Below are 11,500 nucleotides of genomic sequence, written 5' to 3'. Positions count from 1 at the left end.
TTGTGTGGTGTGTTTCTTTCCATCAGCAGCGTAGCTGCAATTGGTGGTGTGGGGTTTCTTTGACTGGCACGGTTCTGTGCCTGCTGTGTGTTACAGGACTGCTCATACTGTGCTGTGAGCCAGGTACATGGGGCACTTCCACTCCCTCCTCTCTGGACAGCCTTTCTAAGCTGAAAAACTTGTGCAGAGTGCTGGTGTGAGAGGCTGAGGCAGCGCTGTGCTGTCACTGTGCCCTACTGTAATAGCAAAGGGGTACCTGATGCAAAGTTTGGGCTTGATATTGCCTAAAAAATTAAGTATTGAATCCATGGTATCTGTTATGCTAGTGGTATGGGAGCCACAGTAGTGCTTAGTGAGCTCTAAACTGACTGGCCAAGTACATAGGGCAGAACTGTGTTTATACGTATAGAGTGCACGACTCCTGAACACCCACAGGTCTCTGGGCAGTTTTATCTTGTATGAAAACGTGATGCATCATCACAGAATGTTTTTTCCTGTGCGTTCCTTGACCTTGAAAAACACCCAGTTGAACTTCAATCTTTCTGAACATCTGCTCGTTGGGTTCCTGCTTATCTCGTTCTGCTTCCTGCCCTCCAGAAAAGCCTGAGAACGTTTTAGGACAGATGATGCTTTTGCCTCATATATATATATATATATATGATATAACAGCTGCAAGAAGGCTGCATGTACAAAGCAGATGGGAAAAGATGGAGAATTACCAATTCACTGCCATTGTTATTTCTGAAGCTTCTATTTTTTCCACACGAAGGGCGTTAGTCTATCTTGGAGTGAGGACAGCCTTTGAGGCTGTGTTTCTGTGCTAACTAAACTGGGTAGAAAGGAGTAGCTTTAACACAAAAGGGATCCTCCAGCTTTGTTTTCCTTTGCTCCAAGGAACTTATATATATATACATGTATATAGCAGTGTGGTTTTACGCTGCTGCTGGTGATTGCGTTTTGTGATGCAGCTCTAAGGGAAGAGCTGGGGAATCGATGTTAGATCTCTTTGGATCTAAAGGCAATGTTTGCACTGATCAGTTCCGAGAAGCACCGTTAAGCTTCACGGCCCGTCCTGTCCTGCTTTGGCTCACTCGTCTTCTAGTCGTTCCTCACGGACAGGCTTCGATCGAGCCATTTCAGTCTCTGCCGCCCGGTGCCCCGCACTTTATCAGCCTCTGGAGCTGCGGCCGGATGGCTGCACCGCTCACATCGCCTCGAACGAGCGTCCTCGGGGGCTGCTTATAAAACGCCTTCGGGAGCCGGGCCCAAGCGGCGACGGAGCCCGGCCCCGTGCGCTCGGATCCGTCCGGCGCTGCGCTGCGCTGCCGGTGGGAGCCGGTCGCCGCGAGGCCGGTCCGCGGCCCCTCGTTCCTTCTCGGCCGCTCCCGGCGCCCGGTCTGCAGAGAGCCGCACTCGCCGCGAGGTGCGGCCGCCCCCGTCCCGTCCGGTCCGGTCCCGCCGGTCTCGCTGCCCGCAGCAGGAAATGGCGCCCGCTCCGACCCTGACACACGAGCCACTCGCTGCCCGCGGTACAAAATGGCGGCCGCGGCGGCCCCGCACCCAGCACAGCCGAGCCGCCATGAAGCCGCGGGGCGGGGCCGCGGGCGTCCGGCCAATGGGCATCGGCGCGGGGCCCGGAGGCGACCAATGGCCGGCGGAGGCGGAGCCACAAGGCGCCGCGCGCCCAATGGGATCGTCGGGAGCTCGGTGCGCAGAGCCCGCCCGCGCGGCTCGGGGCGGCGCTGAGGCGGGCGGGCGCTGTGCGGCCGTTTCCTGTCCTGGTGCATGGTGGTCGGACGGAGGAATTGTTGGAAAATTTCTCGGCGAGGTTCGTATATAAATGTGTTTTTACCCAGTGTGCCTTATTCTACCACCGCCATCTCGGATGGGGCCGCCGGGCCGGGCCGCGCCGCGCGTGGTGCTGCGCCGAGGGGCGGCATCGGGGGCAGCGCTGGGGGCGGGCGGCAGCGCGGCACCGGCCCACAACGATCCACCGACTGTCGCGCCGCCGCCCGCACCTTCCCCTCCTCCCGCCGGCAGCGCGGCCTCGGGCCTCCAGCCCCGGGCACCGCCGCCCCCCGCCCCGCCCCGCCCCGCGCGGCAACACCGGCCCCTGTGGGACCCCAGCCGGGCCCTCAGGCCGCCCCCCTCGCGGGGCGCCGTTGGCCGCCGCGTCACGGGCGGGGGCTGCCGGCCCGAGGCGCCGACGGGCGGGGAGCGGGACGGGCCGTGCGCGGCGGGGCCTGGCCGTGCCGTACTGCGGCCCGGGAGCTCTTGGGGCTCCTGAACGCGGCGCCTCGGCCCTCTGAGCAGCACGGGGCCGCACCGCGCCTCACGGAGCCGTGTCCCACGGGAACTGGGCTCTTGGCCTTCCCGGCCCCGCAGCCCTGAGTGCCGGGTGTGCCGGCCGCCGTTCAGGTGATGGTACCTGGGAAGCGGCACGTTCTTAGCCAACACCTCTATAAGGGCACACACACATAACGCGGTGTGTTACACCTCTGTGAGTGCCCTGGCCGTACAGTTTTGAAATGATGGAGTGCGATTGAAGCACGTTGCCGTGGCTTTTCGCTTTGTATTTCGTGGGCTGGGCCTTAACACGGTGTCCGTAGAGTGGGAATTTCCCATCTGAATAGCTGTGGAAGTCAGGGATGTGCTCTCACATTGCACACGACTGTGTTGGTACCAGATGGTGCCTTAATTGGGCTGCGTGGGATAAACGTTGAAATGGTTTTTGAGTAACCTATTCCAAACTGATTACATAATTTACATAAAGTATTCTCATAATAAAATAATGTTTCGTTCCGTGATCCTGCTTGCAAAAGAATTGTTCTGCCTTACGCTGTACGGCTCGAGTACAGCAAATGCGCCAGCCAGGCTGAAAATGTCCTTAGCCAGAACATCACTTAGTTCACTCTGTGCCATCGTGGCAGTATCTGTGCTGGGGCATCATGCTGGGACTCCCTTCTCTCAGCAGAGAAGGACAGAGGTAATAGCGATGAATATTCCCCAGCGGTGAGCGCCAGCATTAGCTTTGTAAATGTGTGTTTATCTCTGGACCATCTCAGGTTCAGCAGGTCAGGCTGCCTCTGGCCCACACTGCTGCTCTGTGCTGCCCAGGGGGTGGAACCGGCAGGAGTAGAGGCAGGGTGCAGGTGGTGCTGCTGTGCTGGCTCCCAGCTGAGCCATGAGCCACTGAGCTGCCACCGTTGGCTCCACACCTGCAGTGGGCACATGTAGCATGGCCAGGCTGGGCGCCTCTGCCTGCTCCTGTGGTGTCAGGGCATCCTCCCGTGTGCCATATGTGCTGGACTTCCCTTAAAACATTGTGTGAATATATACTTAGCTGTGCTTATAGGTATGGGTGCTTGGCCACAGTGAGCTCAGCAAATGAGTGAGAAGGGTATCAGAAACGGCACTGATCCGTCAGACCCTCTGCCTATTTATCAGCAAAAATAATTATTGAAGGGGGATGGAATGTGCCCCTGCAGTGCACATCACCCGTGGTAGGGGATTTGGAATGGCTGATTACAGCTATTGCTCAAGCTTATGTTCTTTCCTGAAAAAGCTACTTGACCAGATTCATCCTAAAGAACTTAGTGGTGTAGAGAAGGATGGGCTGGTGGATCAGTGACCTGCAGAACAGGGGCAGCACAGCACCTGCCTTCAGCTGATCCCTTGACCATGCAAATCAGTGGATCTGTGTGGTGTGAGGTCCTCACTGTGAGGAGCTAATGGACGCTGTTAGAACAGGTCCTGCACTGCTGCTTTGGCCTGGGAGAGTACTTCAGAAATGAGTGGTTTTCCTGGTGTGCTTTTCACACCTTCCTAAGTAGATGTCCCTATTGAAATGAACAAACGTGTACAAGTTAAGGTCCGGTTTATCATGAAACAGCTTAAGTTGCAGGGACCTTAAAGATCATCTAGTTCCATCCCCCACCATGGGCACGGCTGCCACCCACTAGATCAGACCAGCATCCCATCCAGCCTGGCCTTGAGCACCTCCAGGGATGGAGCATCCTCAGCTTCTCTGGGCAGCTGTGCCAGTGTCTCACTGCCCTCTGTGTAAAGAACTCCTTACTAACATCTAACTTGAATGTCCCCTCTTTTAGTTTAATGCTGTTCCCTTTTGTCCAGTCACTATCAGACCATGTAAAAAGTCACTCCCCCTCCTGCTTGTGAGCTCCCATCAAGAACTGGAAGGCTGCAGTGAGGTCTTCCTGGAGCCTCCTCTTCTGCAGACTGGACAAGCCCAATTCCCTCAACCTTTTTGCATAGGAGGGGTGTTCCAGTCCTTTGACCATCTTTGTGGCCCTCCTCTGGACCCACTCCAACAGCTCTGCATTCTGTGATGGGGGCCCCAGGCTTGGGCACAGTACTCCAGATAGGGCCTCACCAGGGTAGAGCAGAGAGGGATGATCCCCTTCCTCTCCTTGCTGCTCACTCTCCCCCCCCAGTTGATTCTGCCCAGGATACCATTGGCCTTCTAGGCTGCGAGAGCACACAGCTGGATCACGTCCAGTTCTTTGTCCTTCCTCTGAAGGGCTGCTCTCAAGGAGTTCTTCTCTCAGTCCGTAATCATATCTGGGACTGTGTCAACCCAAGTGCATCACCTTGCATTTGGCCTTCTTAAACATTATTAGGTTTTCACAGGGCCACTTTTTGAACCCGACCAGGTCCTTTTGGACAGCAAATGTTAGCGTTTACTAATTTAGGAGTGTTGTTACAGACTTCATGTAATGGCCTTTTAAAATGTATGAGCTTTTGTTTTAAATAAAGCTAAAAAGAAGACCTCTTTGAGCTTTACGGTGCCATTGGGCTTCCATTAAAGATCAGGATGTTGATCATTCCTTGCTGTCACATGGAAGCCATCCTATGCTATGTACCGTAGCATCCCAGCCGACTTGTGTTCCCCTTTCCTTACCATTGGCTTATCTTCCTGTATTGTCACATTGCTGAGCTGCAGAGAAGCAAAGTGCTTTCTGCTCTTTCCCCACCAACAGGTGGTCTGCTTTTCTCTTCTGTTCTACAAGGAAATAAGTGAGCCTATAGAGATATGTGACGTGGGTAACCTGTCCCTGTGCCACAAGGACTCCTGAAAGGCCAAAGGAAACACCCAGGTCCGTAACGTGGATTGTGATCCTAATGGATGGGTTTCCTTGTGGAACTGAACATTCTGCTCTGGTTTCTGTAAGCAGACGTGCTCACAGGTATTTTCCTGTGGATGAGTGAGGAGTTGGAGGGAGTTCCTGCCACACAGACATTGATGGAAACCACAGCTAATTTGCCATGTCTGGAGCTGGTACATTTGCAGTTGTTACTGATTAACACATACCCACGTACTTTGTTAAAATTCCTGGTTCTGCTGGCAGCTTTCCTCTGACTGCTGGCCTAACTCAGTTTCTGAGCGTGCATGTTATTATTTACCCAGTGCTGCGGTGCTGTCAGTGACATTTAATGTACTGCTTTGGTATGGACTCTGGTCTGAAGCAGAGCCTACGGTTGTGCTGGTCAATGGGGTTCCCCACTGCAGGGCTGCCATGGAGCGCTGGCTCTGTGGAAGTGGGAATCCTGCACTGCTGCCTGCAGGGGAGCTGTTGTCCCACAGCTAACACTGGCTGGTGGAAAGACTGACCCCACGCTGCCTAACCCGTCATTTCTTCTCTAATATGTTCAGGCAGCAGAGGAAGCAAACACTCATAGCTGACTGCACAGCGATGGGAAAAGAACTGCTGGAACGGGAGCTAATGACATGAAGTTCTGTGTTCTTACTGCTCTCATGGAGCTGGGCTTTGTTCTGGCAGTGTTACATTTGTGTTCACGTGTTGTTTGTGAAAGGATCAAATTCTGGCGGTGAAGGAGTCTTGAAGGGAGCTGCATTACCATTGGGACAGCGCATCTCTGGTGGGTTGGGAGGGCTGAAGTGCTGCAAAAAGAGGAAAGTGGAGCCTTGGTTGGGACTGTGAGGCCCTGCTCTGGGCACACGTGTCTCTGTGGCTTAGTGGTGCTGCCATGCGGCACGCAGACATGGGACTCATGCACTTGGCACTGCTGTCGGGATTGATTAGGTTCTTCTGTGCTGGGCTGCAGTGCTTCCTGCCATTGAGAAAACACTGCTGTGGTGTGTTGTTAAATTGTGTGTCTTACGCATCTTCAGTGGCCGGTCTGGTTGAATCCAGCTGTTAGCAGTGTCTTCTGCAGAGGTTTTGGTCTTTGTTTCAGCCTTGTGCCCATCCTGTACAGTGAGTGATTGATTTAATGTGGAAATGGCTGCTTAATTATGTCCTGGGTCCCTTTGCAAGAACAGGAAAAAGTACAGGAAGTGAAGATGATAGAACAAAGCACCAGGAAAGTGAGAAATGCCTGACATCAAGGAGCCTCTCTTATATGTAATAAAAATCTAGCTGACCAATTATTGTATGAAATCAACACTGTAGTGCAGCAGTATGATCCTGGAAGAGGCAAAGGCTATTGAAGGAGCAGGAAATCCTTGTCTCATCTCTTGAAGCATTTGGTCAAAGCATGAACAGGATGTAGATGTCATTTCTGACCCTCCAGGTTTCCTAAGTAATACTGGGAAGGACTGTCATGCAGGTACAGCTGGGAAAAGAAGGAAGCTTTGTGAGAGCCTTCATTTTGCCGTGTCTGTATTTCTGACCCTACCACTGTCCGCTGCCTTCATGTAGCTGCTGGTCTAACCCTCAGTCCCGTAACACACAACGTTTTTGGGCAGCTCTGTTTTTCAATCCAGACCCACTGCTTTTTGCCCTAAGACCCAGCAGGCTGCAATGTTAGTTATCAGTTGAAGTGCACTGGAGCAGAACACTGATCATAGGTAGTAATTGTGGTCTTTCACAAATGCTTGTTAATCAAACTGCTTTGGGAAAATGACTGCACTGATACTGGCAATCGTATCAGTTCTTGAAGGCCATAATTGGGTAGTGATAGGACAGGGGGGAATAAAAACTGAGAGAGGGCTGGTTTAGGTTAGATATTAGGAGGAAGTTTTTCACCCATAGGGTGGTGACACACTGGAACAGGTTGCCCAAGGAGGCTGTGGATGCCCCATCCCTGTAGGCATTTAAGGCCCGGCTGGATGTGGCTCAGGGCAGCCTGGTCTGGTGGTTGGTGACCCTGCATGTGGCAGGGGGTTTAAACTACATGATCAGTGTGGTCCTTTTCAACCCAGGCCATTCTATGATATGATATAATGCAGCCAGAACTGAACTTGGGATCCAGCTTAATCAAACAGGGGAACACAGTTTCCTAAAATTCCTTAATGAGATATAAACAGGTGCAGGGTTGTATTGTTGGCTGCTTCACTTTGCCAGGTGAACTATCATCTGTTTGTATAAATGCTGTAAAATTACAGTGGTTTTGCACATCATTAGAAGTGCATTAAAAATAAAAGTGACGTTTATTTTTAAATTAAATAGATGGGTGTTATTTCAAACTTCCCAGCTCTGTCTGTGTGGCGAGGGTGAGCAATCACAGGGTTACCTCATGTCTGGAACAGCCTTTTTCCTGTCTGTCTGTCATGGTTCTTCCACCTGGCACTGCTCAGTCTGTCTTCTTGTCTCCTTGCGTTTTGTAACCGTAACTTTTCCTCCTTGGCTGCTGTTAAAACCTTCATTCCCTTTCATGTTATTGATGCCCTAAGTGTCAGCCTTTTTTCTTTTCCTCTCTCAGGAGTTTCTGCTGCTGTCACTACAGGTTTTTTCTTTGTCCAACAATACAATGTTATAATAATTCTATCAATGCCAAACTCTAGTGTTTGTTTTCCAGCTGTTATTTGCCACATTCTCGTCTCTGTATGGTCTCCTCCTCATTCTGTCCTCAGCTTCCTGATTTCCCACTCCTCCAGACCCAATTCCTGCCACATGGCACCATGCTCTCTACCAGTGCCTGCTTTTCCTTCAGTTCCATCCCAGCTGCTGTTGTTCCACTCCTGATTTTCAGCCCAGACTCCTGTTTTCAGCTGCCATATAGAGCTTACATAAAAACTTCTCTTTTAGCATGTCATCTTTTCTTCAAAACAGGTGACAGCACCCTAAAGAAGACGTCTGGTAATGTGAATGTTAATGGGGGCAGGAATACAGTGTTAGTGACAGGAGCCCTTTAACAGGCAGCTTCGTGAGGTCTTTGTGATAAATCCTCCCTCCCTTGGCTCCACGTATCTGAGTGCTGAGAACTTGGTGTGTAAGAGCGTATGGCTTTCCCTGTTTGGAGAACTGTAGATACATATAAACATATATTTTAAAAAATGAATAGAAGTTAGTGTTTGTGTACCCTGGTGGGTGGCATGTTTCACATTTCTAGTACAGCTTTCATCAGCACTATACTGAACAAGCTGCTTTCCCTCTGTGCTTGATGGTGTGAGACTTGTTTCATCATCCTCTCTTGTGGCTGCCTTTTGCATCCATCTCTTTTCAGTGCAGGGGGTTCAGGCTTCAGCCATTTGCTGATTCAGGCTGAGTTTTCTCTGGGTAGCGTTTCAACCGTCTTAAAAAGGTAAGATCCTCTGCCATAGGTGTATTCTGGTGATCAGTCATGTCAGGAACGCAGTGCGTATTACAGCCCTTTAGAAAATCTTCCCAAATACCTTGATATGTGCCTTACAGAACTACAACTTGTACATGGTCTCTGAAGGTGTGCAGCAGTTCACAGAATCAAGTCCTGTGTTTTCAGTTCAGTGAGTACCTCATGACTGAGGCTGTACGTGTGCCTTCCTGTAGGACAGCTTTTGAGAAGAACTGGAAAACGTGGATCTTGTTTAGTGATCCGTGTTCCATGGACCCAGTGATCCATGGAATTAGTTGTGAAATTTCCATGGTGAGCAATGTACCAACATCATGGTGGTGATGCTCTAAAAGTATGTGATACCAAAATGATGAAGATAGCCAGAAACTCAGAGCAGTTACATTCGGAAGTTCTCTGGATGCAGAAGTTACCTGAGCCAGCCCCTGCTCCAGGTGGGTCTGTTGTCACATTACCTTTAGCACCTGCGTGGATGGAGAGTCTATAACCTTTCTTGGCAATCTGCTCCAGTAGTTGACTATTCTAATTTAACAAACTTTTACCAGGAAAGGTAAAATAGAAATTAATGGTGCAGTAGCTGCAATGTCTATATAACAGTTTCCCTGAGGTATCCCGATCCATTTCTCTACAATATTACCCAGCTTTTAATTTCCCTTTAGTCCCTGTCCATGCTCGTCCTCAGACCTCATAGTGCTGTCTGCATAGCTTGTCTTCCCTGCTAGGGAATGAGAAGGGACCTTTCAAGGGAGCAGCGTGTCCTTCAGCTTGAGGGTATTTCTCCCTGCACAGATTTTGTGTTATTTTGGTGACAGGGGTGGGATGAAGAGAAACGTGTTGGAAATTGGGTACTGTGGCTGGGCCATCTGAAGAAGGAAACTGGTACTTTGAGAAGAGGGGATGGAGCTGAGGTAAGTTAGTGGGAGGGTGGAGGACTGGGAGGAAGATAGATTGGAAGGGGGATTTTGGAAGGGGACAGGATTGAGGAAAAGCAGCAATGTAGTTATCTGCATTAAATCTAATTTTTTCTTACAAAATAACCCCTGAGCTTCCAAGCAGAGTGTTCTGCTAAGGCCTTGCTTCTGCTGTGCTTCCCAAGAGTTAAGAGAACAGTGTTAATTCTGGAGGGAGATCCTGTTTCTATTTTAAAGGTGGATTGTATGCTAACTATGCTGAGGGCTTCTTAAAAGGTGCTTTGCCAGGAGAGGGAATTCTCAATAGAGAAACCCAAATGAGAGGCCTTCAAAGTCCCGTTCCTGCTAGAATGATGGCAGAGCAGCATCACGAAGAGGCTCTGTAGCCTTTCCTCTCTGATGTATGAAACATTCTAGATGATTTGCAGCCTACTCCCACAAGGCATCCTGAAAATTGAGTGAATGGGAAGCGCTGTCAATACAAAACACCGCGTTAGCAGTTAAGAGGGTAAATAAACTTTGTTCCCCACCAGCATCTAGTACCGTAATTACTTAATTAGACTTGCTCCAAGCTGGCAGTACCTCCAAAGAAGTAGTCCCAGCAACCTGGTCTGGGATAAAACTTTTAAAGATGTGTTAATTTTGTTTGTTTGTTTGTTTGTTTTAACTGTGAGTTTTCTGTGCTTAATCACCATGGGGTACTTGAACACTGAAGAAAGGGCTGCTTCCATGCAGTGCTTGCTTAAGCCAGTCCTGTAGCTCTAGCGCAGGCTCCCATTTGTGGTTTATGAGCACTTTCTAGGTGAGAGTTCTCTGCCCATTTTAGGAGAGGGGGTATCGCTGGTGAGCAGGGAGCAAAGCTGCTTGTCTAAAGCCACTGATGTGGAGATGGTAGAGCGGCTCCTGCTGTCATGCTGGAAAATAGAAACTGGTTCAAAGTCACTTGGGTATATTTGGAAAATGTGGCTTGGATTTATTCTTTGAATACTGAATCAGTGTGCCAAACCTTGTAAGTACTGCTGGCATCCTGGAGGCATAAGCTCTAAATGGTCTACTTTGCTTTCACTGTTCCGTAGTTCCAGCTTAGTGAATGTGAGTGTCTTCATTGGTTTTTGAGCCCACTGATGAGTTTGCTCATTCAATGGCAGATTTTCAGATCATAGGAGAAAAAATAACTGCTTAGAAATTTAATTAGAAGTAAATTTGAAATCTTAGATTATTCTCCTCACCCTTGAATTACAACACAGCATGTCATAGAATCCTTTCAGATTCAATAGACTTCTTAATATCCCATATGGAAGCATGCCTGGGTGAAAAATTAGTATCCAGAGGAATGGCTGGTTCTGTGGGATGCAGAGTTGTGCCTGTCACTTAACAATCTCTATCTTGTTATTAACACATCTTGTTGTGAGATCATTTATTTCTTTAGATATATATCCTTATAGACAGATAGATAGATAGATAGATAGATAGATAGATAGATAGATAGATAGATAGATAGATAGATAGATAGATACAGATCTCTCGGAGCAGCTTAATGAAATAGTTGGACCATTCAGATTCGCTAACCAAGTATGTGATCACCAGTGTGTGATCCTGAACTTGTTGCTGGTACTGGAGGTGTTCATGCAGTGAAAGCCCTGTCACTGTTATGGGTGACCATGAGTGAATCGTCAGCTTCATTTTAATTCTGGGGGCAAAAAGGTATAATTATTTGTACCGTCATTAACACAATTTTTCCTTGTATGTGTTGTGTTTTAACCAAGCTGGTGGCTGAGCAGCACACATCCCCTTCAAAACTCCTGTTTGATGTGATACGGTGTGGAATATCCCTTCGGACTGTTTAATTCAGCCATCCTGATTCTGTTCCCTCCCAGCTCCTTGTGCCCTTCTCTGAGGGTGGCAGTAGCTCTGTACAAAACTGCTTAGAAGCAGCTATAAACTTTGATGTGTTATCAACATTGTATTTCTCCTAGAACCAAAGCGTAGCATCGTACCGGACACTCTGAAGAAAACAATCCCATCCCAGCTGGAATAAATACAACATGTTGGTT

At 49.4% G+C, this 11,500-nt stretch overlaps 1 protein-coding gene across 6 annotated transcripts in view; it reads left to right on the top strand.

Moving 5' to 3' along the window:
* Positions 1–1,728: 1,728 nt before the first annotated feature.
* The window catches only part of ZNF143 (zinc finger protein 143), a 32,097-nt gene continuing 22,325 nt past the window's right edge, over positions 1,729–11,500 (top strand). For 4 of the 6 annotated variants that reach the window (XM_085550125.1, XM_015864054.3, XM_015864053.3 and 1 more), the window contains exon 1: positions 1,729–1,828. The gene's annotated coding sequence lies outside the window, so the exon portion shown is untranslated. Of the gene's footprint in view, positions 1,829–11,033; positions 11,151–11,500 lie in introns of all 6 variants that reach the window. The other 2 variants (XM_085550123.1, XM_085550122.1) reach the window with 1 other exon arrangement.

Source organism: Coturnix japonica, chromosome 5 (genome assembly GCF_054131305.1).
Source record: "Coturnix japonica strain WE chromosome 5, WE-NBRP24, whole genome shotgun sequence".
Taxonomy (NCBI): domain Eukaryota; kingdom Metazoa; phylum Chordata; class Aves; order Galliformes; family Phasianidae; genus Coturnix; species Coturnix japonica.
Note: the sequence above shows the minus strand (reverse complement) of the source record. Positions and strands in the feature narration are given on the sequence as shown.